This window comes from Phyllobates terribilis, unplaced genomic scaffold (assembly GCF_046119375.1).
Source record: "Phyllobates terribilis strain yellow unplaced genomic scaffold, ASM4611937v1 Scaffold_12__6_contigs__length_324123572, whole genome shotgun sequence".
Lineage (NCBI taxonomy): Eukaryota > Metazoa > Chordata > Amphibia > Anura > Dendrobatidae > Phyllobates > Phyllobates terribilis.
This window is the reverse complement of record NW_027362772.1, coordinates 199,003,403-199,029,879: the sequence shown is the minus strand read 5'-3', so window position 1 is coordinate 199,029,879 and position 26,477 is coordinate 199,003,403.

Genomic DNA, 26,477 nt, shown 5'->3' with positions numbered 1-26,477 from the left:
AGAGTGGCACGACTGAGAGGAGCAGTAGTCTCCTCAGCCGAGCCGGCGCCTGTGTGTAAAAAAAAAAAAAAGAAAGAGTAAAAGAAATAAAAAAACACTATTCTTGCTCCCGGCAGTTTACATCGCTGCTGCCGGAACTGAGTTCACGTGAGGTCATCAGTTGAAGATCAGCTGATGAGCTCCAGGAGCTCAGTTTACGGCACCAGTGCAGCGTGGGAACATTTGTGAGAATGTTCCCGCGTATCACTGATACAGTATGAGGTCATCGAGGCTGATCAGCTGATCTTCAGCTGATGAACCCAGGTGACCTCACCCCTGCAGCAGCGATGTACACTGACAGGAGTGATTTTACACTCCTGTCAGTGTACAGAGTGCTGTCTTCTACAGCAGTGACATGAGTGATTGATGTGACTGCTGTAGAAGTGACCCGGATCGCCGAGGGACAATCTGGATTATGTTGTGACGGCGGACAGGTGAAGGATATGGTTGTTTTTTATTTTATTTTTATTTTTTTACAGAAGATCGAGGGATTCGGGGAATGGGCGTATAATACAAAAATTATTAAAACCGTGTGGAATTTTATTTCAATAAAATACTTTATTCTGGTCGTGTCTTTTATTGAAAAAGCGTTGAAAACTTAACTACTCGGTTAGTATTTGGGGCGTCTTATAGACGCCCTCCATTACTAACCTGGGCTTCATGTCAGCCGCCAATACAAGGCTGACATGAACCCCAACCCCATTACCACACTCGCCACCACTGCAGGGCAGTGGGAAGAGCGGAGGCTAAGCGCTAGATTTGGCGCATCTTATGGATGCGCCATTTCTGGGACTGCTGAGGGGTGATATTATTAGCCATGGAGGGGGCCAGGATCCAAGGCCCCCTCCGTGGCTATTAATATCAGTCCGCAGCTGTCTGTTTAGCCTTTTCTGATTAGATCTTATAGGGGGACCCTACTTCAATTTTTTTCAGGGATCGCCCTGTAATCTAGCCAGTAAAGGCTAAGCAAACAGCTGTGAGCTGTTATCAATAGCCAGGAAACATTTTTGGCTAATGGCCCCTTCCCCGGCTACTAATATCAGCCCCTAGTGGTCGGCTTTCCCTCTGCTGGTTATAAAAATGATGTGGGAGCCCACGATATATTTTTTTAAAATTTTAGGCTCTGTGCCCATGATTCAGACTTAGCAGCGCTTTGGACGCATATTATTGCTGCGTCCAAAACGTTGCATTCTATTGAACGCAGGTAAATCCACATGTGTTCATTGAACCATGCGGATTTACCGCATTCTATACATCCTAGCGGTTAAATTTATGTTGAGGAGACTAGCGACTCCGCAAGAGAATTTGACATGCTGCGGTCCTGAAAGATGCGCCGCATGTCAGTGTCCGCGGGTGATCTGCAGCCTCAGATGCACACATAGTGGACATGGGATTTCTAGAAATCTCATCCACTATGCTGTAACATCTGGATGCTGCAGGTTTGATGCTGTATAAACACGCAGCATCAAACCTGCAGTGGCTCCTGATCGTGGCCACGTACCCAAACTCACCCGCAGCATGTCAATTTCTGTAGTGGAGACACCAGTCTCCGCTGCAGATTTTGACTGATTGAAGTGTCATTATATGTGGTGGATTTACATGTACCGACAACAAAAGTGCGGCATTAGAACACCGCGTTTTGGGCGCAGCAAAAATACGCTGCGTCCAGAGCGCTGCTTGTTGCTGATCGGGGGGATATAGCAGCTAACGAAACAGCTGTTAATAATAGCTAGGGACCATGTTTGCCTAATGGCACCTTTCTAGGCTAAAAATAGTAGCTCTCAGCTGCCCAAGAAATGACATGAATGCTAATGAGAGTATATGGGATTATCTGACAACTAGCTCTTTTGTTTGGTGATGACAAGGTGTCAGACCATTTTCATTACCAAACCTAATTAAACTAAAGTAAAGAGTTAAATAAACACACAGAGCAAACACTTTATTTAAAATATAACAGACACATTCTTAAAATTAACCAATATACTCACCCCAGTTCTGACGATAATCCAAGGGTTAAAGCAATGTCCCACATTTCTTTTTCAAATAACTTTATTTAGCTCCCAACAGCATGCATTTCAGTACAAAAACGCATTCAAAACCGCACCAAAAACACATTAAAAATCGTGCCAAAGAGATGCAGAAACACTGCAGAAATTTCTGCTTCAAATCCTGAACGTGCGCACATAGCCTTATAGGGAATCTGTCAACAGGATTTCACCCCCAAACTATTTACAGTTAGGTCCAGAAATATTTTTACGGTGACCGAATCTCAGATTTCAGCTCTGAAGGCCAATTTTTTAGATTGAAAATGAAACAACGGAGATGCAATTGAAGTGTAGACTTTCAGAATTAAAGGGGATGAACAAAGATATCCTGTGAAACGTTTAGGAATTACAGCCATTTTTCTACCAATCCTCCTCATTTCAGATGCTCAAAAGTAATTGGTCAAATTAACTTTACCATAAATAAAATGTTCATTTTTACTACTTTGTAGAGAATCCTTTGCAGGCAATGACTGCCTGAAGTCTAGAAGCCATGTGTCACAACAGTTGTGGGAAAGACTTAGTGCAGCACAGAGTGAAGAGGGAAAGGGAGCCCAGACACTAGGGAAAGGGGGAAGTGGAGACCTCCTAGTCTGGTCTAGTGTCACCCTGTCTCAACTAATGTCCCTATATTGCCTCTTCAGCAATCGCCACACATGTGCCTCGCCCTGTCTTTCCCTGGCATATGGGTAAGGCTAGGGATGGGAGGAGATGAGCACTAGTCGATCTCCACTAAACTCTATAGACAACAGCCTCAAGCTCCAGAGAGGACGAAGTACTGCTCTTGCTAAGCCTTCACAAGTAGAAATTAATAAAGCCAGCACCTCTCTCTCAGACACACCAGGTATATATACACCCAGGCCAGACAGCCTCTCATCTAAGAAGATGTCTGTAATTCCAAACGTAGAGATCTCCTGCAACCTACTGCAGGGAGACTGTCTGTCACCTCTGATACACCCGTGACATTACCCCGCCCTCTACGAGTGGCCTCCGAACACTCAGGACCGGGTTTCCCAGGAAAAGAGGTGTGGAATGAGCGAATCAATCTGGGAGCGTTCACCACTGATGCTGAAACCCACATACTCTCCTCTGGACCACAGCCTTTCCAGTGCACCAAGTATTGTAGAGAATGACGTTGGAGGCGAGAATCTACAATCCTCGAAATCTGGAACTCCAGATTACCATCAACCATTACTGGGGGCGGTGGTAGAGGTGAGGGCTCAAGAAGTTCCACATACTTTTTGAGTAAGGACCTGTGGAACACATTGTGGACCTTAAGGGCCTGAGGAAGTTCAAGACGAAACGCTGCTGGATTAATGACGGCGGTTATTTTATAAGGAGCAATAAACCTGGGTCCCAGCTTCCAAGAAGGAACTTTCAATCTTATATTCTTGGTAGACAACCACACAAAGTCATTCACATTCAGGTCCAGACCTGGCAAGCATTTTCTGTCAGCCATACGTTTATACCTGTCTCCCGTGATCTTTAAATTACTCAGGACCCCCTGCCACGCCGAGGAGAATGACGAAGCAAAACGTTCTTCCTCAGGAACTCCTGAAGCTCCTCCCTCACTAAAGGTACCAAACTGTGGGTGATAACCATATGCACCGAAGAACGGTGACCTGCCGATGATTATTAATGGCAAATTCTGCAAGCGGTAAGTAGGATGCCCAATCCTCCTGATTTTTGGAGACGAAACACCTAAGGTAGGTCTCCAAGTTCTGATTGACATGCTCGGTCTTACCATTCGACCGAAGGTGGAAGGCAGAGGAAAAGAACAGCTGCACCCCCAGTCGAGAACAGAACACCTTCCAGAACTTGGAAACAAATTGGTTCCCCCGATCTAACACCACATCGGAGGGAACCCCGTGAAGCTTCACAATCTCATTTATGAACACCTGAGCAAGTGTCTTGGCATTTGGAAGTTCAGGCAATGCGAGGAAGTGAACCATTTTACTGAACCTATCTACTACCACCAAAACCACCGTTTTGCCTACAGAAAGCGGTAGATCAGTAATAAAATCCATGGACAAGTGTGTCTGACTCGCCCCCTGGGCCGTGGGGTACCCGGAACCGGGCTTCTGTACGATGCTGGGAGTAGTAGTGGCAACCCGATCCCGTGGCTCAGGGTGGTCAGACCAAATGCTGCGCAGTCTCTTTATCAGTGTTTTGCAATGTCCGACGACGCCACCCGTGGATTGCGGTCAGGGATGACCGCCGCTGCAAGGCAGACCGCTGAGATTGGTGTTGGTGTGCAGATAACTCCCCACGGGAAGAGTGTAGCCTCAGGGCAATGTAGGTGGATGCTGGGGGTGATGGTGCAGGCGCAGCATAAATCACACAGAGTCCAATGGTGCAGTTCAGGCCTTTTACTCACAGTTGATATCCAAGTCACCTCTGTGAGTAATGACTGCCCAAGCCGTGCTGCGTCCACCAGGTGAGGGGCTCGGTCAACCCCCAGGCAACTCAGGAGTGTGGCACAGGACTCCATTCTATCCTTTCTCTGGCCTCTCATGCCCCACCAGTGACCACGCTTCTGTCCGGCTGCCTCGGGCCTTCTTTGGTAAAACTTTGCGCCAGTTTCCCTGACCCTATGTGGTGCCTTCCTAGCGGGTGTAGCAAGGGGTCGCACCAATAAATGATTACGACCTCCAGTTCTTGGCTGAGGGATGATTTACCTCCACCAACTTGGGAATCCGGTACCCTTCCACGGCCTGACCCTTCACCCGATATAACGCGGGCTTGCAACGGTTGCTGTCCGTTCTGCTCTCTTAGGGTCCCTTCTGCCTTCTTGTTTCTGGAGCCCTTCTACTCCTCTGTCTCTCCTCTTTCCTTCCTTCTCCTCTTCTCCTCTCTGGCCCCAGCCTTCTCTCCAGGCCTGCCTCGTGGAGCTGAGCTCAGGCTGAGCCACAGCTCCCTGTCAGCTCTCTCTGGCTGAACTACTTCTGAGAACTGAACTCTCCCACTCTCCTCTGACTTAAGATGGCTCCCACCTTTTATCTACCTCTCTGTGTCTGAGCTCAGGTGACCTGAACCCAATGAGCTCCTTCCTATGCTCCAGAAACCGTCCCCTTCTGCTCCTACATCACTGGGTTCTCTCCCCCCTCCCCACTCCAGCCAGGGACATGGTCAGTTGTGCCTGCATAAATGGGAGCACCGTCGAGCTGTCCGAGGACATAGTCAGTCGTGCCTGCATAAATGGGAGCACCGTCGAGCTGTCCCCCGGAAATGGGGTGAGTGTGTGTATGCCGCTAACTGAGCCCTGGTCCACACTCCATCCTTACCTGGGAGTGGAATATCACACCTCTGGTTGAGGTGCAATACCCCTGTGGCAACCGAACCCTCGGGGCGCCACATTCCCCCCTGGTAAACCACAGCATGTCCTCGGGCTGGAACAAAGCAAAAGACCATTCAGAAACATGCAAGTTTTTTAGAATGCATTCACATATAAGATTATAAACCATTATAACTCATCCCTTTATGGGAGGCAATTCTTCTCTTTTAACGTTACTGGCACATTTTCTCTTTCAGCAGTTATTAGAAAACTTTCTTCACATATATAAAACATTATAAAACTCTTTTCACTTTTATAACCACATCTGTCACATATAAAACATTTTTCTTGTAAACATTCTTCATGTAAAACTTTGGTTAACTGGTCACAGTGTACTTTGCAACCAGGTGTCCATTTTTCTATTAAGTGCAAACATAAACACAAACACGAAGGACCCGTTCGTAAACCCTCAACGAAGGCCCCTGGGGTGGCTGCAGGGCGTAGCTGATCCAGCTGCTGGACCTCGTCTTCAGCCACCTCTAACGGGTTTTTGTTCTGAGGTCAGTTGTTGTTGTGGTCTCTTATAAAACCAGTAGGGGGTACTTTAAGAAGTGCAATTATGTACAAGATTGACCGCTCCCAGTCCTCGGCCGGATAGTTCAATAAGTTGGCTGCTCCCAGTCCTCAGCCGGTTTTAACTGACCCGATACCGGGTAACTCTCTGCAACAGTTCCTTCACCCTGACGGGCAACTATGTATATTGGTACGCTGCCACTCCTTAGTAGCGGTGTCCTCCCTGCGCACCTTCTTCCTCCTCGCCATATTCTTCAGACCCGTCCGGGTCCTCTGGGTAGCAATGCTCCTGTGTCATGGTTGTGTCGCCACGAAGATCGTCACGATTGCACAGCCTGACTTCTCGCAGCTGAGTTTTTGGTGCTTTGTGCTTTTCGGCAGTGAGGGAATTAACTCTCTCTCTCTATGCTAGACAAGGTCCAGCCTCGCCCAGCTGCAATCAATTCTGCAGTAGTGAGATTCCTTCATATGTCTGCTGCTCTGTTAGGGAAGTTGTCGGTGAAAGCATTTCATGCAGACTAACAGAGCGGATCGTGGTATTTGGAGTTTCAGAGCTAAGTGTATTTGGAGTGATTTTTCCCTTCCTCGCCTTATCATTTATCTCCTTTCCCGTTGGTGTTCCCTCTGTTGTAGTTGTGTAGTTTTTGTATGCAAGGTGGTTTTGGTTTTACCCTTGTACTGTCTCGTTCGTCTAAGTACTGAGTGTTGGCATATTATTACCTGTCCCCTTTTGTTGTGATCGGGGTCCTTCTCAGGACTAGATTACTTAGGTGCAGGGATCCTCAGGAGGTAGGGGTTACGCTGGCGGCCTGGACCTCTGTACCTTTAACAGTACCTCCAGGTAGAGGGATTAGTCAGGGCCCCAGCTCAGGGTCAGCTTAGGCCCCCTACCTCCAGTACACAGAGACAGCGTGACATCCTGGTACTGCTCCTCCTCCACCCTCTGGACATTGAGAGCATACCACCCTTTTAGGCCTCGATGCCGGGTGTATATTACCCGATCTCTCGAGAACAACTCCCGCTTCGGGTGACCCGCTGGCAGGTGACCCTCCACATCCCTCCTGTCAACATGGATGTCTGTGGTGGTGGCAGAGTCCCGAATGAACCCCCACCCTTTCTCCTGGTGGAACATCACCACGGTCCCAGCTGTTTTAGGACCGCGTGCTGCATGGGGGTTTCAGTGGGTGCGCGTCTTCTCCTCCGCGCTTCAGGCCTGCAGCTGCTCCCTCTTCCGGCGCCGTGCCTGCTCCTCCTCCACAAGATGCTCCCGCCTGCGGACTGCGGCGGTCCGTGTCTCCTGAGCAAACCCCATCACATCCTCCCCGGTTTGGTCCCATCCTACCTGGACCTCTTCCTCCGGGAGCTGAGAGACGGCGACTGGCTGTGGTAAGGGCAAGAGCGGAGCGAGCGGGGCCTCGGCCTTTGCGGGCAGGTTTTTCCACAGACTGGGGTGAACCCATCCCTCCGGTACGGGGACCGGCTTTCCATCAGGTCCGGCGAGCTGGCTGTACAGGTCAGTCCCAAGGGGTGGTGGTTTCGGGACCGGGGGCGCACGCGGCTGGGAGGCGCCTGTGGTAGTCAGGCCTTGCGACCGGGCCTGGAGCGGGCCGCTTCCTACTGCGCCCGGGGTCAGGGGGCACGACGGGGGACGTGGTTCAGCGGCGGTCTTCGCGGCTTGCGGCCTAGATGTTTGCGGCGGGAGCGTGGAAGCTGCAGCGGCTCCCGGGACTTCTGGCTCTGCGGCGGGATCCAGGGGTAAGGCTACGGCGTCAGGACCCGGGGCAGGGGCGTCCGCCTTACCTGCCTCCGCGGCAGCGCTGTTCTCGGCCTCCAGTCTTCTCTCTCTGTCTTCGGGGGCAGGCGCACTGCCGGGTGCTGGCAGCGTCTCTTGCTGCCGGGTCTCGACCCGCCGGGCCATCTCCTCCCTCCATCCGTCGATGACTTCCCTCTGCGCTCGGACCATCCTCCGGTCCAGCTCCTCCAGCGCTGTCCGCAGGAACTCAGGGTCTTCTGCGGGGAGCTGAGCCATCAGCTCCGTGAGGCTGTACGGGGATGCCTCGGCCTGCAGCAGGCCGCTTGCCAGGGTGCTAGAGTTGACGCTCCTCTCCATCTCCGGGTGTGATCTGGCGAGACTGATCCAAACCACACCCTGCCCCGCGGTTTTCTTCTCTTTCCGCCCCTGTTGGGGGTGGTCCCGGGGAAACCTGCTGACAATCACTCTCAGGGGCAGCCCCCCCACATTGATGGACATCTCTACAGCCGCACTCATGGCTGTTGGGGGTGGGCTCCTTCTTTGGCGCCATTCTGGGACCTGGCCCACGATGGGAGGTGGCTTCTTGTTATCTTTTGGCACGCACATTATGGCGTCTGTTCTTCTGGGGCGGGCGCCATTTTCAATACAGTGAAACAGTCTCTTTTCAGACACACAATACCCGTTTGTGGCGGGTTGGTCACAATCCTGCCGACTACGCCAAAGCTGACTCGCCCCCTGGGCCGTGGGGTACCCGGAACCGGGCTTCTGTACAATGCTGGGAGTAGTAGTAGCAACCCGATCCCGTGGCTCAGGATGGTCAGACCAAATGCTGCGCAGTCTCTTTATCAGTGTTTTGGAATGTCCGACTACGCCACCCGTGGATTGCGGTCAGGGATGACCGCCGCTGCAAGGCAGACCGCTGAGGCTGGTGTTGGTGTGCAGCACAGGGATAACTCCCCAAGGGAAGAGTGTAGCCTCAGGGCAATGTAGGTGGATGCTGGGGGTGATGGTGCAGGCGCAGCATAAATCACACAGAGTCCAATGGTGCAGTTCAGGCCTTTTACTCACAGTTGATATCCAAGTCACCTCTGTAAGCAATGACTGCCCAAGCCGTGCTGCGTCCACCAGGTGAGGGGCTCGGTCAACCCCCAGGCAACTCAGGAGTGTGGCACAGGACCCCCTTCTATCCTTTCTCTGGCCTCTCGTGCCCCACCAGTGACCACGCTTCTGTCCGGCTGCCTCGGACCTTCTCTGGTAAAACTTGGCGCCAGTTTCCCTGACCCTATGTGGTGCCTTCCAAGCGGGTGTAGCAATAGGGTCGCACCAATAAATGATCACGACCTCCGGTTCTTGGCTGAGGGATGATTTACCTCCACCAACTTGGGAATCCGGTACCCTTCCACGGCCTGACCCTTCACCCGATATAACGCGGGCTTGCAACGGTTGCTGTCCGTTCTGCTCTCTTAGGGTCCCTTCTGCCTTCTTGTTTCTGGAGCCCTTCTACTCCTCTGTCTCTCCTCTTGCCTTCCTTCTCCTCCTCTTCTCCTCTCTGGCCCCGGCCTTCTCTCCAGGCCTGCCTCATGGAGCTGAGCTCAGGCTGAGCCACAACTCCCTGTCAGCTTTCTCTGGCTGAACTACTTCTGAGAACTGAACTCTCCCACTCTCCTCTGACTTAAGATGGCTCCCACCTTTTATCTAAATCTCTGTGTCTGAGTTCAGGTGACCTGCACCCAATGAGCTCCTTCCTATGCTCCAGAAACCGTCCCCTTCTGCTCCTACATCACTGGGTTCTCTCCCCCCTCCCCACTCCAGCCAGGGACATGGTCAGTTTTGCCTGCATAAATGGGAGCACCGTCGAGCTGTCCGAGGACATAGTCAGTCGTGCCTGCATAAATGGGAGCACCGTCGAGCTGTCCCCTGGAAATGGGGTGAGTGTGTGTATGCAGCTAACTGAGCCCTGGTCCACACTCCATCCTTACCTGGGAGTGGAATATCACACCTCTGGTTGAGGTGCAATACCCCTGTGGCAACCGAACCCTCCGGGTGCCACATGTCCATGGCCTACTAGGGATAGGTAGCGGAAGAAGAGTACCAGACGGACGGGTATGCAAAACCTTAGAATGTGCGCAAATACTACAAGCAGCTATGTGTTCAATCACATCCCGATGCAACCCCGGCCACCAAAAACAATGAGAGAGGAGGTCTGCGGTTGCCTTACCACCTAGATGCACAGCAAGAACAGAGTTATGATGTTCTTTAATTACTTTGCGGTGCAGATCAAATGGTACAAATAACTTTCCTGAAGGGCAGGAGGCAGGGGCGTCCCCCTGTGCCTCCAACACCTCACCCTCCAGTTCAGGATAAAGTGCCGAAACAACTACCCCTTTCTGTAATATCGGGGCAGGGTTCTCATGGTCACCTCCACCAGGGAAGCTCCGGGACAAAGCATGAGCCTTGACATTTTTGACCTCTGGACGAAAAGTGACAACAAAATTGAACCTAGTAAAAAACAAGGACCATCTGGCTTGCCTAGGGTTGAGACGTTTAGCTGACTGGAGATATGACCCTTTCTTATGGTCCGTAATAACAGTAATATGATGGAAAGCCCCCTCCAACCAGTGTCGCCATTCCTCGAACGCCAATTTGATCGCCAAAAGTTCCCTATTACCCACCTCATAATTTCTCTCAGCCGAAGACTATTTTTTAGAAAAGAAGGAGCATGGATGCCATTTACCAGGGGACGAAACCTGAGACAACACAGTCCCAACCCCGACATCTGACGTATCAACGTCCACAAATAAAGGGTTGAGAAACATCAGGTTGATTGAGTATAGGTGCAGTGGCAAAATTATTCTTTAAGGAAGAAAAAGTCTGGAGGGAAGCATCCGACCATTTGGAAAAATCAGACCCCTTCTTAGTCATGTTAGTAAGGGGTTTCACAATCTCAGAATAATTTTGGATGAATTTCCGATAAAAATTAGTAAAGCCCAGAAAACGTTGTAGAGCCTTCAGGTTCTCGGGACGTTCCCAGTCAAGGATCTTCTCTGGATCCATCCGAAAACCCCAAAAACTGCACCTCCTGAACAGTGAAAACACATTTTTCTAGTTTGGCATAAAGTTTGTTATCCCTTAATACCTGGAGCACCTGCTTAACATGCCCCCGATGAGTCTCAAAATCAGGTGAGTAAACCAAAATATCGTCCAGATAGACCATCACAAACCTCCCCACCAAATGATGGAAAATATAATTTATGAAATGCTGGAATACCGCAGGTGTATTGGTCAAACCAAAAGGCATAACATGTCTTTCTGGGGTATTGAACGCTGTTTTCCATTCGTCCCCTTCTCTGATTCTAACCAGGTTGTAGGCTCCCCTTAAATCCAACTTGGAGAATACCTTAGCTCCCACAACCTGGCTGAACAAAACAGGAATCAGGGGAAGAGGGTAAGGATCACAGATGGTAATTTGATTTAATTCCCGGAAATATAAACAGCGACGTAGACCGCCATCTTTTTTCTTCAGAAAGAAGAACCCTGCTGCCACAGGCGAAGATGAGGGTCTGATATGTCCCTTCTCCAGACTTTCCGCAATGAAATCCTTCATGGCTTGTCTCTCAGGGCCAGAAAGATTATACAGTCTGTACTTTGGTAGTTTAGCTCCGGGGGTCAGGTTAATAGGACAGTCATAAGCACGATGAGGAGGCAAATCCTGACACACCCTCTCAGAAAAAACGTCCTCAAAACCAGACAGAAAAGCAGGTAAAATGTCTGTAGAGACAGTAGCAATGGAAAATTCTAAACAGTTCTCATGGCAGTAATCTCCCCATTCAATAATCTCTCCGGTTTGTCAATCCACCAGCGGATTATATTTAACAAGCCCAGCTATACCGAAGACAATCGGTGTGGGAAGATTGTCCAGAACATAGCAAGGAATTATTTCACAATGAACTAACCCCACCCTCAGTTTTACATTATGTACAATCTGAGTAAATGCTTTCTGTGCAAGTGGCGCCGAGTGAATGGCAAAGATGGAAATAGGTTCAGCTAAAGCACAGCAAGCAAACCATGAGTTTTCACAAACTCAGCATCAACCATGCTGACTCCGGCTCCACTGTCAAACACAGAAATTTTCTCGGTTTTGCTCTCTAGCACCACCTCAGCTGTCAGGACAAAGCGGGAACTTCAGTTTGGCCACAAATGCACCCCTTGTTTATCCAACTCCAGACTACCAAGAGTTAAGCGAGTCTCCTTTTGTTTAGGAATTAAAGGACAGGTCTCAACAAAATGTCCCTTTTTCCCACAAAAAAACCCCATAAACCTTTCTTCTTGTGAATCTCTGGGGAGATGTATGATGTAGAGACACCCCCCAACTGCATGGGTTCCTCCACCTCCCCCAAGCAGAGGTACACAACCCTGACAAGAAGGCCCCGGAGAAGGTGGTCTCACCCGTCTGTCCTGAAGGCGTCTATCAAGACGTATGGCCAAAAACATGGCAGCCTCCAAGGACTGAGGGGTTTCGTATACTGCCAACGCATCTTTTAACCTTTCAGTAAGTCCCTCACAAAATTGACTTCTAACGGCTGAGTCATTCCATTTGGAATCTGTTGCCCATCTACGGAATTCCGAACTGTACGTTTCCACTGACCGATTCCCCTGCTGAAAGTGACGTAGCTTAGACTCAGCCAAGGCGACTTGGTCAGGGTCATTATAGATGAGGGCCAGAGCTCCGAAAAAACCCTCCACAGACTGGAGACAAACCGAGTCCTGCAGTAACGAAAACGCCCATGACTGAGGATCTCCCTGCAATAGAGAGATCACAATACCAACCCGTTGCTCCTCATTACCGGAGGAGTAAGGACGAAGTTTGAAATACAATTTGCATGCCTCCTTAAATACAAAAAACTTGTCCCTACCTCCTGAAAACCTGTTCGGGAGGGCAACCTTGGGTTCAGGCTGGACAGGCCTACCTGCTGAGACACATTGGCAACCTGTAACCGCTGATGCTGCTGCTGTACTTCACCGCGGAAGTCATTCACCTCCAGAGACAGCCTGTGCAGCCGCTCTGCAACTGAACCCATACCAAGGGAGAAAGGGGAAAAAAAAGTGCACATCCAACAACACACAGAAAAAAAATGTCAGTTTTTTTTTTTCCTTTTCAAAATGTGCTCAAAATCTTAATGATTTAGAGATGATCTGCAAAGGGGAGTGGATCAAAATTCCTCCTGACATGTGCGCAAACCTCATCATCAACTACAAACAACGTCTGACTGCTGTGCTTGCCAACAAGGGTTTTGCCACCAAGTATTAAGTGTTGTTTGCCAGAGGAATCAAATACTTATTTCTCACTGCAAAATGCAAAAAAAATATCTACAGTAATTTATACAATGTGATTTTCTTGATTTTTTGGGGGATATTCTATCTCTCAATGTTAAAATTAACCTACCCTTAAAATTATACACTGTTCATGTCTTTGTCAGTGGGAAACTTACAAAAACAGTAAGGGATCAAATAATTATTTCCCTCACTGTATATACACCCAGGCCAGGGAGCTAATTACCAGAGGGAGGTAGCTGCTAGGTCCTAGAGACAGCCTCTCATCTAAGAAGATGTCTGCAATGCCAAACGTACAGATCTCCTGCAACCAACTGCAGGGCGACTGTCTGTCACCTCTGATACACCCGTGACACCATGGACGTCACCAAACTCTGGGTTTCCTCCTTTGTGATGCCTTGCCAGACCTTTACTGCAGATTACTTCCATTGTTGCTTGTTTGTGGGTCTTTCTGCCTTGAGTTGTGTCTTAAGCATGTGAAATGCTGCTTGTTGGGGTTGACATCTGGTGATTGACTCGGCCATCGCAGAATATTCCACCTCTTTGCCTTAAAAAACTCCTGGGTTGCTTTTACAGTATGTTTTAGATCATTGTCCATCGGTACTGTGAAGCGGCGTCCAATCAACCTTGCTGCATTTGGTTGAATCTGAGCAGAAAGTATCACCCTGTTTGTCACGTTACTGGCGATACTGGACTGGAGGTCAGTGGCCGGAGCAGATGTGTACAGGTGACCTGACCGTGGGCAGACTTCTGGAGATGCAGTATATGGCGGTTGTAGTTCACTATGTCGGCAGATGCAGGGGCCCGCCCGAGTAAGGGCCGGCCGGGATCACACACAAGCACCAGGTTCGTTTAGGCAATCGAAGTTCAAGGTAGGAACAGCAGAGTTTTCACAAGAAGCAGGAAAGTGCCAGCAGAACACCTTCCAAATCAGGAGCTCAGATAATGCTTCACTCAGTTAGACTGAGCACCATAATACTCAGCAACAGGAAGCTGCACAGGGCCAGGTATATATAGCAGGTCCAATCAATCTCAATCAGGGCGGGAACAATCAGCAGGGCAGGTGATGATCTCTATCCCAGACGAAGTTCATATGGTTTCAGGCAGGAGTTACACAAGTTCTGAATAGCTCCACAGCAAAGGAACAGACTAGCAAGCAATGGGTCACAGGTTCAAATCCTAACAATCCTCCCCTCTTAACTGTGGCCTCTGGATGCAATTTGCCCAGACTTTGCAGGATACCACTGAAGAAATTGTCTAATCAAGCGGGGAGCATTGACTGGTTCCCATGAATTTTCTTCCGTGTCGTAGCCCTGCCATTTGATTAAATATTGTAAACAATTTCTGTGTATTCGTGAATCCAAGATCTTTTCCACCACAAACTGCTCCTGTCCGTCCACTTCAATTGCATCGGGAGGCGGAGGAGATCATTCTGGAAATGGATTGGCTGTGGCGGCTTTCAACAAAGACACATGAAACACAGGATGAATCTTCATTGATGTTGGTAGCTGTAGACGTACGGCCAATGGACTCACAATCTTACTGATTTTGTATGGTCCCACAAACTTTTGTCCTAATTTAGGAGAAGGAATCTTCAATTACAAATTCTTAGTGGATAACCACACTCGATCTCCAATCCTAAACGTGGGAGTGGATCTACGATACTTGTCGGCAGCTTTTTTAGATTTCTCCTGAGCTTCCTTTAACCACTTCGCGCCAGAGCCTGTTTTTGCCTTCGTGACCAGGCCAATTTTTTCAATTCTGAACACTGTCACTTTATGAAGTAATTACTCTGGAACGCTTAAACAGATTCCCCTGATTCTGAGATTGTTTTTTCGTGACATATTGTACTTCATGATAGTGGTAAAATTTCTTCGTTATCACTTGCGTTTATTTGTGAAAAAATCGGAAATTTGGTGAAAATTTTGAAAATTTTGCAATTTTCAAACTTTGAATTTTCATGCCCTTAAATCAGAGCGATATGTCACACAAAATAGTTAATAAATAACATTTCCCACATGTCTACTTTACATCAGCACAATTTTGGAACCAAAATTTTTTTTCTTAGGAAGCTATAAGGGTTAAAAGTTGACCAGCGATTTCTCATTTTTCCAACAAAATTTACAAAAACATTTTTTTAGGGACCACATCTTATTTGAAGTGACTTTGAGGGGCCTTTATGACAGAAAATACCCAAAAGTTACACCATTCTAAAAACTGCACCCCTCAAGGTGCTCAAAACCACATTCAAGAAGTTTATTAACCCTTCAGGTGTTTCACGGAAATTTTTGGAATGTGGAAGAAAACAATGAACATTTAACTTTTTTTCACAAAAATGTTACTTTAGACCCATTTTTTTTATTTTGACAAGGGTAACAGGAAAAAATGGAATACACAATTTGTAGTGCAATTTCTCATTAGCACGCTGACACCCCATATGTGAGGGAAAACCACTGTTTGGGCGCACTGCAGGGTTCGGAAGGGAAGGAGCGCCGTTAGACTTTTTGAATGTAAAATTTGTTTGAATAATTAGAAGACGCCATGTTGCATTTGGAGAGCTCCTGATGTGCATAAACAGTGGAAACACCCCACAAGTGACACCATTTTGGAAACTAGACCCCTTAGGGAACTTATCTAGATGTGTGGTGAACACCTTGCACCCCCAGATGCTTCACAGAAGTTTATAATATTGAGCCGTAAAAATAAAATTTTCACATTTTTCCCACAAAAACATTTTTCATCCCTTAATTTTGCATTATCATAAGGGTAATAGGATAAATTGCACCATGAAATTTGTTGTGCAATTTCTCCTGAACACGCCGATACCCCATATGTAGAGGAAAACCACTGTTTGGGCGCACGGCAGGGTTTGGAAGGGAAGGAGTGCCATTTGACTTTTTGAATGTAAAATTTGCTTGAATAATTAGCGGACGCCATGTTGCATTTGGGGAGCCCCTGATGTGCCTAAACAGTGGAAACCCCCCACAAATGACACCATTTTGGAAACTAGACCCCTTAGGGAACTTATCTAGATGTCTGGTGAGCACCTTGCACCCCCAGGTGCTTCACAGAAGTTTATAATATTGAGCCGTAAAAATAAAATTTTCACATTTTTCCCACAAAAAATGTTTTTCATCCCCTAATTTTGCATTATCATAAGGATAACAGGAGAAATTGCACCATGAAATTTGTTGTGCAATTTCTTCTGAGTACGCCGATACCCCATATGTGGGGTAAAACCACTGCTTTGGTGTACGGCAGGGTTCGGAAGAGAAATGAGCGCTATGTTGGCTGGGATAGGTTGCAGACACCATGTCACATTTGAAGAGTCGCTGACATGCCGAAACAGCAGAAACCCCCACAAGTGACCCCATTTTGTAAACTACACCTCTCAAGGAATTCATCTAGGGAAGTAGTGAGTATTTTTTAATTTTTTAATTTATACCATTGGGCAGTGAAGAAAACATAATTGCATTTTTACCACAAAAAAATGTTTTACCCCCAGATTTTACATTTTCACACAGGGCAATGGGTAAAAATGGTGCCGAAATGTGTCACACAATTTCTTCTAAAAGTGGCAATACCCCATATCTGGCTGTATCGTACCGCTTAGCCATACGGCGAGATCTGGGAGGGACGGAGCGCTATTTGACAATTGGAGAACAAATTATTGTAGATTAGGCATTTGGATTTGGGAGCACAAAATTTTCTGAATTTCTTTTGGGGGGCAAGGGCCATTTCGCTTTTCCAGAGCCTTTCTGCTACCAGTAACTTGGAAGTCCCTTATATTTTTAACAGATGACGGACCTGAGTGGGAACTAGCTTTTTTTGAGGACCGAGTTGAAGCTTTTATTGGGAACATTTTACGTAACATTTATCCGGTGCTTGAGGCTGAGCACTTACATCGGGGTTTCCATCTAAATTTCCAAGTGATGTAATTCAGATGAAACCCCTGCAGGATCCATTCACTATAATGAGGCAGCAGAGTTACTCTGGACTCCGTCTGGCCTCTGTTTAGCGGTGTCCTTCTTTTCCAGAAGTGCACAAAACTGTGGCCAACCGCACTTTTATGCACGCCTAAAAAAAATGACACCGTGGGATCACAGGCCAGATGGCATCCACAGTGGCCTATATCTGCCTCATTACTGGGAATCTTCCGTCATGGGTTCCGTCTGAATCACGTGTTTCAGAGATTTACACGGAAACTCTGGTGTAAGTGCTCAGCGCAGAGCGCAGGATAAATGTGAGCAAAGCCTTACTGCGATCTTTGGGAGACATAATAAACAAATCAGTAGCAGGTGAAGAATTGGTTTTATTTACCTCGTGCGGTATAAGTGATGAGATTACTTTATTCTTCGGGTCGGTGCGATTACAGAGATACCAGATTTATATTGGGTTTTTATGACTGACAGCTGTCACACACTAAGAGACGCTTTTTTTTGCAAAATCTAGTTTTTGCATCGCCATATTTTGAGACCTATAATTTTTCCATATTTCGGCCGACAGAGTCATGTGATGGCTTGTTTTTTGGCGGGAAGAGTTGACATTTTTATTGGTACCATTTTTGGGTACGTGACTTTTTTTATTGCTTTCTATTCCGTTTTTTGGGAGGTAAAATTAACAAAAACCAACAATTCAGGAATTTTTTTTTGAGGTTTTTTTTATGCCGTTCTGCGTGTGGTAAAAGTGATAAGGCAGTGTTATTCTTCGGGTCAGTACATTTACAGCGATACTACACTTACTGTATATTTTTTTATGTTTTGCCGCTTTTACATAATAAAACAATTTTATAGAAAAAATATTTTTTTTGCATCGCTTTATTCTGAGAGCTATAACTTTTTTATTTTTTGGCTGATGGAGCTGTATGGCGGCTTTTTTTTTGCGGAACAAGATGACGTTTTCAGCAGTACCATTTTTATTTCCATTTTGCTTTTTGATCGCATTTTTTTCCACTTTTTGTTCGGCGATATGATGAAAAAGCATAGTTTTTTGCTCCGTTTTTTATTTATTTTTATTACGGTGTGTGACAGTTTTATAGATCGGGTTGTTTCGGACGCGGCGATACCAAATATGTGTACTCTTTTTGTTTTTGCATAAATATACGGATTTATTGGTTTAATATTTTATTTATTTATTTTATGATTTTTTTAACAGTTTGAAAACATTTTTTAGACTTTTTTTTTTACATTTTTACTTAGTCCCTGTATGGGACATTAATTTTTATTTTTCTAATCACTGTTCTCATGCAATGTAATAGACATGTATTACATTGCATGAGAAGTTTGCTGACAGTTTCACACTGTCTGTCTCCTGCTGGACTCAGCTGAAAGCCTGAGCTCAGCAGGACACCATATATGGCAGATCTGGAGGTGGTCATGTGACCTCCAGCTGCCATAACAACGGCAGGTCCTGGAAGGCATCAGGGGGCCGTCGGAGAGGTAAGTGGACGACCCCCTCTCCTCTCACTATCTTCTATATGCCGCGATCACTATAGATCGCGGCATAGAGAAGATAGCAAAGGGTTAACATCATTGGGACCTGATCCAATCAGGTCCCGATGATGTCCCCTGTCAGAGCTGTCGCTCTGAACCGCAACCGCAGAACTTGCAGGACCCTGGGGGTCCGGGGGCTGCGGGACCACCGACCGTTCATAAACGTCGGCGCTGCACAGAGCCCAGGCAGCGCCGACGTTTATGTACAGTGGGCGGTCGGGAAGCGGTTAATGTGTCTTTCAGAACATTCAGATTTTGCTGTAGAAGAGAGATTCTTTCTGTGACTGCTGGTATTAATGGTGCCACAGGATTCTTGGGAAAGATGTTTGGGTGAAATCCAAGATTTGCAAAAAATGGCGTCTGTTTCGTAGAGGCATTCTGTGAATTGTTATATGAAACTTCCGCAAATGGCAGCAGATCTACCCAGTCGTCTTGCAGATGGCAAATATAACAACGAAGATACTGCTCCTGTGTCTGATTCGTACATTCTGTCTGACCGTTAGATTGCGGATGGTAAGCGGTTGACAATCGTACCTTGATGTCTAGCGCTGAGCATAGACTGCGCCAAAATTTAGATATAAATTGCATACCTCGATCTGAGACGACTTCATCCGGCACTCCGTGGAGGCGAAAAACATTGCAAATAATCAGATCAGCTGTATCTTTTGCTGAAGGCAGACCTGAACACGGGATGAAATGCGCTGCTTTCGTAAGTTGATCCACTACTACCAGAATGGATGTTTTTCCCTTGGAATCTGGTAGGTATACTATAAAGTCCATTGAAATCGATCCTCATGGTCATGTTGGGATGGCCAGAGGCTGCAATAGTCCCATAGGGGATGCACGTGGAGTCTTATATCTGGCACAGATGTCACAAGAATTAACGTACTTCTTCACGTCTTCTTGAAAGTTCAGCCACCAAAAGAAACGTGACAAAAACTCCTGCGTTTTCTGTACCCCTTTGTGCCCTGCAACTTTAGAATCGTGCACTAGTTGTAGAACTTTTAACCGAGCTGCTTCTGGCACATATAGTCGTCTACCATCGGTCCATACTTGATTTTGAAAAAACAGATGCACGTCCCCTAATGGACGTGATAGAAACAAGTCTGTTTCGTATGCTGCTTTCAAATCTTCCAGCAAATCTCCATCATGTATTACTCCCAAGATCTTAGTATCTGCCACAATGGGTTTGGGTGTTGTTACGAGGTTAGCCTCACTTGAAAACATTCGGGATAATGCGTCTGCTTTCTTGTTATGGGAGTCTGGTCAGTATGAAATTACAAAGTTGAATTGATTCAAAAACAGACTCCAACGGGTCTGCCGAGGAGAGAGGCATTTTGCAGACCTGATAAACTCTAGATTGCGATGAACGGTCAACACCAAAATTTGCCGTGCCGCCCCTTGGAGATGATGTCTCCACTCTTTGAATGTTGATATGATGGCGAGCAATTCTTTATTTCCCACGTCATAGTTCTTTTCGGCTAAAGACATACGTTGTGAGAAAAATGCGCATAGATGCAGCAACTTCTTTTCCCCTGTCCTCTGAGAGAGGATAGCACCGACCGTACAGTCTGAAGTATCCACCTCGACGATAAAAGCCAATTCAGGGTCAGGATGGCGTAATATGGGAGCCGTCGTGAATTTCATTTTTAAACGAGAGAATGCTTCTTGCGCTTGGGGGGTCCAGATGAATTTTGCTCCTTTTTTTATTAGTTGCGTGATGGGTGCCACGATTTCTGAAAAATTCTTGATAAAACGTCTGTAAAAGTTGGCGAACCCCACAAAACGCTGAACTTCTTTCACATTTTTAGAGATAGGCCACTTGGTGATAGCTTGCGTTTTCTTAGCATCCATCCGTAATCCTTGAGGTGAAATGACGTATCCCAAGAACTGAATCTCTTCTTGATGGAATTCACATTTTTCTAATTTAATATATAACAAATTCTCCCTTAACCGTTGTAGCACTCGTCTTACGTGCATCTGATGTTCCTTCACCGAGTTTGAAAAGATCAGGATGTCATCTAGATAAACGACCATGAACTGATCAAAATGGTTTACATTTTCTGAGTAAACACAGTAAGTCATTCTTGCATTCATTCACTCATATATTTATTCATTTTGGTTCATGAGTATACATTCTTTGGTATTATTGCTTTAATAAAGATATAAACACTTGTTGTTTCAAAACACACTGACACCTATGAGTTTGAAAAGGTAATTACACCTATGACATAAAAATATTCTATCACATGAAGAACTTGATTAATAATGAATTACTATCTATTATTGTTTTATTATTCCAAACATAATTTATTTTGATAATAATTAGATGGATATTATTGATTGCTATGGTACGCTGTGATGTTATAGGTTAGGAAAGTGCCTTATCAGATTAGGGAATGAAGACTTCAATCAAGACATCGCAATTATGAATTCTATCTTAATAAAGACTTTTCATATTTATAAATCAAAGAGATTCTCAAAAATTACAAGAGGAAGCAACCGATATCCGGAAATCTCAGAAGGTAAAGATGTTGTGAATGTTGAGTGTTATAATAGACTGTGTCAAAAACAATTCGCACCGCTGATAACCACGATCGCAGAGGACGATGATCCTAAATGAACCGTGTTGTGTTCAAGTTTCATCACGTTCCAGTGGTTTCCTATCACCTGAAAGCTGGTGAATAATAAAGGAGTGTCAGGATTCTGCCAGTCTGACATATGTGCCCTGTACATTAAGGACTGAGTACTGGTTATGGTGCTATATAAAGCAGGGAAGTGTCTAGTTAACCCTTGCTTTGCTGACCAAAGACGTCACATCTGTTCCAAAATTGACATGAGACCTGTGAGGATGACACGGAGGATTCCAGAATTATCCAAACACAATCCAACGTAAGTCCAGGTGACACTACACGAATATTAAAGCTACATTTCATCCATGGACTTTGTTTTCTTATCAATTGACACACGTCCTCTTTCTAATAAAGAGTACAGTTTATGGACTGAACAATAATGAATACAATTATGGACTGTACAATGTCTATGTTACATCCCTGGTGGCGTGCTTGCATAGTGCACCACCTCCCACTATGCAAGACCGCAATCTTACCTGTCAGTCCAGTCTGCAATCCCTGCTCCAGTTCATGCTATGTGCATTTCTCTTGACTGACTGCTTAGGGCGGTGGCCCGGTTACTTTCTGATTCTAGTAGCTGCTGTGGGCGCACCCCTAATGCGTCTCCAGCCTATTGCTGTGAGTCACTGGATATTTAAACCCCCTCCACCTAGTAGGAGGTGCCTGAGCAACACCTTCACTCAGTTTGTCTTTGCAACTGTATTGCCAGGTCCTGTCCTGATATCTCTGACTTCTAGTCTGTTTCCGCCACTCTGGGGGCTGCATTCCCAAACCTGTTATCTCTGACTTCTAATCTGTTTCTGCTACTCTGGGGGCTGTATTCCCAGGCCTGTTACCTGTGACTTCTAGTTTGTTTCCGCCACTCTGGGGGCTGTATTCCCAGCCTCGTTCTTGAATCTCATTTCAGTAGCAGTTCCTGTCTGAACTGTATCCTAGTCTGTTACCTGTTTTTCTCTATGTCCGTACCTTCCCTTTTCCTGCAGTATGTGAACCTGCACCTAACTCCAACTCGTTGTCTCTGTACTTCTGTTTGTGAGTTTTGTGTCCACTCGCTACTTCATAGGAAGTACCTTGTGTATATCTGGTTCTGCTTGTCCCTTTTCCCTTCCTCCGTATCTTCCTGTATTTTCCAGTCTGTTCCATGTGAACAGAGCCCTGTCCTCTCTGCCTTGCCCACTGCTCCGGCGGTTTCTCTCTGCTCTGACTTGCCCACCGCTCCGGCGGTTTCCCTCTGCTCTGCCTTACCCACCGCTCTGGCGGTTTCTCTTTGCTCTGACTTTCCCACCGCTCCGGCGGCTTCCCTCTGCTCTGCCTTACCCACCGCTCCGGCGGCTTCTCTCTGCTCTGACTTACCCACCGCTCCGGCGGCTTCTCTCTGCTCTGACTTGCTCACCGCACCAGCGGCTTCTCTCTGCTCTGCCTTGCCCACCGCTCCGGCGGCTTCTCTCTGCTCTGCCTTGCCCACCGCTCCGGCGGCTTCTCTCTGCTCTGTCTTGCTTACCGCACCGGCGGTTTCTCTCTGCTCTGACTTGCCCACCACTCCGGCGGCTTCTCTCCGCTCTGCCTTGCCCACCGCTCCGGCGGCTTCTCTCTGCTCTGCCTTGCCCACCACTTCGGCGGTTCCACTCTGCTCTGCCTTATCTACCGCACCTGTGGTTTCTCTCTGCTCTGCCTTGTCTACCGCTCCGGCGGTTCCGCTCTGCTCTGCCTTGCCCACCGCACCTGCGATTTTCGCTCCGCTCTGCTTGCTCACCACACCAGCAGTTTCTCTCTGCTCTGCCTTGTCTGCCGCTCCGGCGGTTTCGCTTTACTCTGCTTGTCTACCGCATCTGCGGCTCTGTACCTGTCTCCCAGTCTGTACTGGACCCTATCCAGCCTGCGCTCCAACCTGCTAGTACCTTTCGGTCTGCACACCAGCCGTGCTTGTCAATGCCCACCTGTCTGCATACCAGCCGTGCTTGCCAGTGCCCACCTGTCTGCATACCAGCCGTGCTTGCCAGTGCCCACCTGTCTGCATACCAGCCGTGCTTGCCAGTACCCACCTGTCTGCATACCAGCCGTACTTGCCAATACCCACCTGCCTGTATGCCAGTCTAACCTGCCTGTTCCTGCATTCCCCGGTGTGGGTCAACAACTGTGACTGGGGTCTGACCTGGAGTCGCACCTGGTCCCTCTGCTCGGTTCCTCCTTGGTCCACGGAGTCGACTAAGCCGCCGTGCGACCTTGGTCGGATGGGGTTGATACTTAGTTACGCCCCTCCAGGCACTCCTCGGTTCATGGTACAGTGGGATCACTAATCACGCTCATGCTAGTCAGTCCGGGCGCGAGCGTAACAGTTTGTTCATGCCATGGTTCCCATTGAGCCCCACGGCCTTTCGTTCTCAGAGACATTTTGAATCCTTGTCTGGCGAATACGTGCACCAAAAAAAGCAAAACATTTTTTCTCAAGCTATGGCCCAGGCGATTTATGCACCAGCCCTAATGGATCTATCAGCACTCGTTCCTGTGGATCCACCACGGTACTATGGGGATCCAAAACGAAGCCGTGCAGTTGTGGAGCAATACATGCTGCATTTCAAGTTCTATGCTCACTATTTTTCTACTGATCGGGCTAAAGTAGCATTCATGATGTCCTACCTAGCGGGTGATGCCTTGAAAGGGATCACCCCACTATGGGAAGTATGGGATCCTATCATCTTTGACCTGCAGGCCTTCCTGGTGGCCTTTCTAATGGTCTTCGATGACCCTAATCCTGAAGCCTCTGCTAAAGCTTCCCTTCCCAATATCCCGGAGCAGCCCCGATGGGTAATGTGTGTAGGTAGCCTACCAGTCCTCCAGCCCGAAGAGACTGCTGCCCACCCAGAATCCACACAGGATGACTATGCTCCACAGAATACTTCTCTTCCCAACCTCAAGAGGCAGTCCAGACGTGCAAGGCGTAGTGGTAAACCGTCACGCCAGGTTCTGTCTTCCCAAAGACCTACTGTTCCCCAGCCTGTAGAGGCAGCTTTCCGCACAGAATCCGTGAAGGATGACTATGTTCGTCAGGCTAAGTAGAAGCCAGAACTCAGTCACAAAATCGGATTGCGGTCCCGCTACGGTGGTCTGGGACCCCCTGACGGTCTTTGTCCAGTGAAGGTTGGAGAATCCCAAGACATTAGGCCTGTAGGAGAGACTGCCCTTGGCGTTAGTGTTTCCTCTCTACAGATGACCATGACTGTCTCCGTGGCAAGTGAAGGCCTCGGATTAACCGGAAGTTTGGGGCTTAAAGCCTTGAAGAGTCGGTGTCTGATTCCCATCCGACAACTCCAGAAGCCGGTTTGGGCATTGTCAGCAGAAGGACGAGCCCTACTCAGAAACAGTCAAAATATGTCTGTACAAATTAAGCTCCAGATTGGAGCATTACATATGAAGAAGTTCACATTCCAGGTGCTGACTGGCTTACCCAAAGGTCGTCCAGAACCGAGAGATCTAGTGCCCGCTCAGGTCTGGAGACCCTGCATGGTGTATCCTGGGGGACTGCTAAGTAGAGATGAGCGTTGTTCGACTCGAACTCTTCGCCAATCTCAAATTCGAGCTGTTTTGGGCGGTGTTCGAGCCGTTCGGCGAACACGAACGATTTGAAAAAAATTCGGCTGTTCGAGGTTATGTTCGATAACTGTTCGTGCACCAAAATCATAACTGGATTTTTTCTCAGTAATGCTGAAAATTAATGTTAATACGCAGTTTGAGTGTACAGTGGGGCGGGGGGAAGGGCAGGGGATGGATCTCTGCAGGAATAATGAAGATCTCCATTTTTTTTTCTCTTTCCCGCATTTACAGTGGGGAGGTGCAATCTGTCAGCCTATCAGCAGAGCACACACGGAGCGAACTGCTTTTTTTCACACAAGCAAGGGCATGTGTCATTGGCAGTGTATGTCACATGTCCTTGCCCTATAAGACCCAGCCATTTTCCCCGTCGCCACTTTTTTCTCACTGCTGCAGCTGCATGATAGACGGCACCGCTGTTGCTCTGTGCGCTATACCTTGTTAATTTCAAGCCAATTTTCGCACAAATCTACAGATAGCTTGGGAGTAGGGAATAGTTGTGATTGCAGTCCTTTTAAGGACTAGGTTACAGCATTTCCTACGACTTTTATCAGGCAGGTCTGTGCTCTTAAATAGATAGGTTGGGAGTAAAGACTAATTGTAATTGCAGTCCTTTTCAGGACTAGGTTACATCAGTTCCTATCAGTTTTTGCCAGGCAGGTCTGTGCCAGTGCTGTGCAAGTTTTTTTCACAGCATTTGGCTAAATCTAGCAAAGCTAATCCTTTTTGGCCTATTGCAGAGTGTGTTAGTCAGTGGAGTAGCCTATCTGTGTTGCAAGCTACACCACCTGTGTATAGAATACCAATTTTTTTACTGCACCTAGTGAAGTAAAACCTTTTGGGCATAGCATCATTCTATTAGTCCATCTATACTGACCTCCATAAGGTTGTAAATTGAATATAATTTTTTTCTGCATCTAGCTCTGAAAAAATATTTGGGCTTCTAGGAGTGTGTCGGACTTGTTCTATTAGGCCATCTATACTGACCTCCATCAGGTTGCAAATTAAAAATTATTTTTATCTGCATCTAGCTCTGAAAAAATATTTGGGCTTCTAGCAGTGTGTGGGACTTGGTCTATTAGTCCATCTATACTGACCTCCATCAGGTTGCAAATTGAATATAATTTTTCCAGCATCTAGCTGTGAAAAAATATTTGGGCTTCTAGCAGTGTGTGGGACTTGGTCTATTAGTCCATCTATACTGACCTCCATCAGGTTGCAAATTGAATATAATTTTTTTCTGCATCTAGCTCTGAAAAAATATTTGGGCTTCTAGCAGTGTGTGGGACTTGGTCTATTAGTCCATCTATACTGACCTCCATCAGGTTGCAAATTGAATATAATTTTTCCAGCATCTAGCTGTGAAAAAATATTTGGGCTTCTAGCAGTGTGTGGGACTTGGTCTATTAGTCCATCTATACTGACCTCCATCAGGTTGCAAATTGAATATAATTTTTTTCTGCATCTAGCTCTGAAAAAATATTTGGGCTTCTAGCAGTGTGTGGGACTTGTTCTATTAGTCCATATATACTGACCTCCATCAGGTTGCAAATTAAATATAATTTTTTTCTGCATCTAACCCAGACAATAGTTTTGGCCTAATACCACAGTTTGGCCACTCAGCTCTGCTCGGTTCCCATCCATTGTTTTTTTGTGCAAACAACTCCAGAGTTGTGAATTAGTTAACCACCAAAATGAGTGGAAAAAGGCCTGCTGCTGGTGGAAAGGGGAATAGGCGTGTTGGGAAGGGGA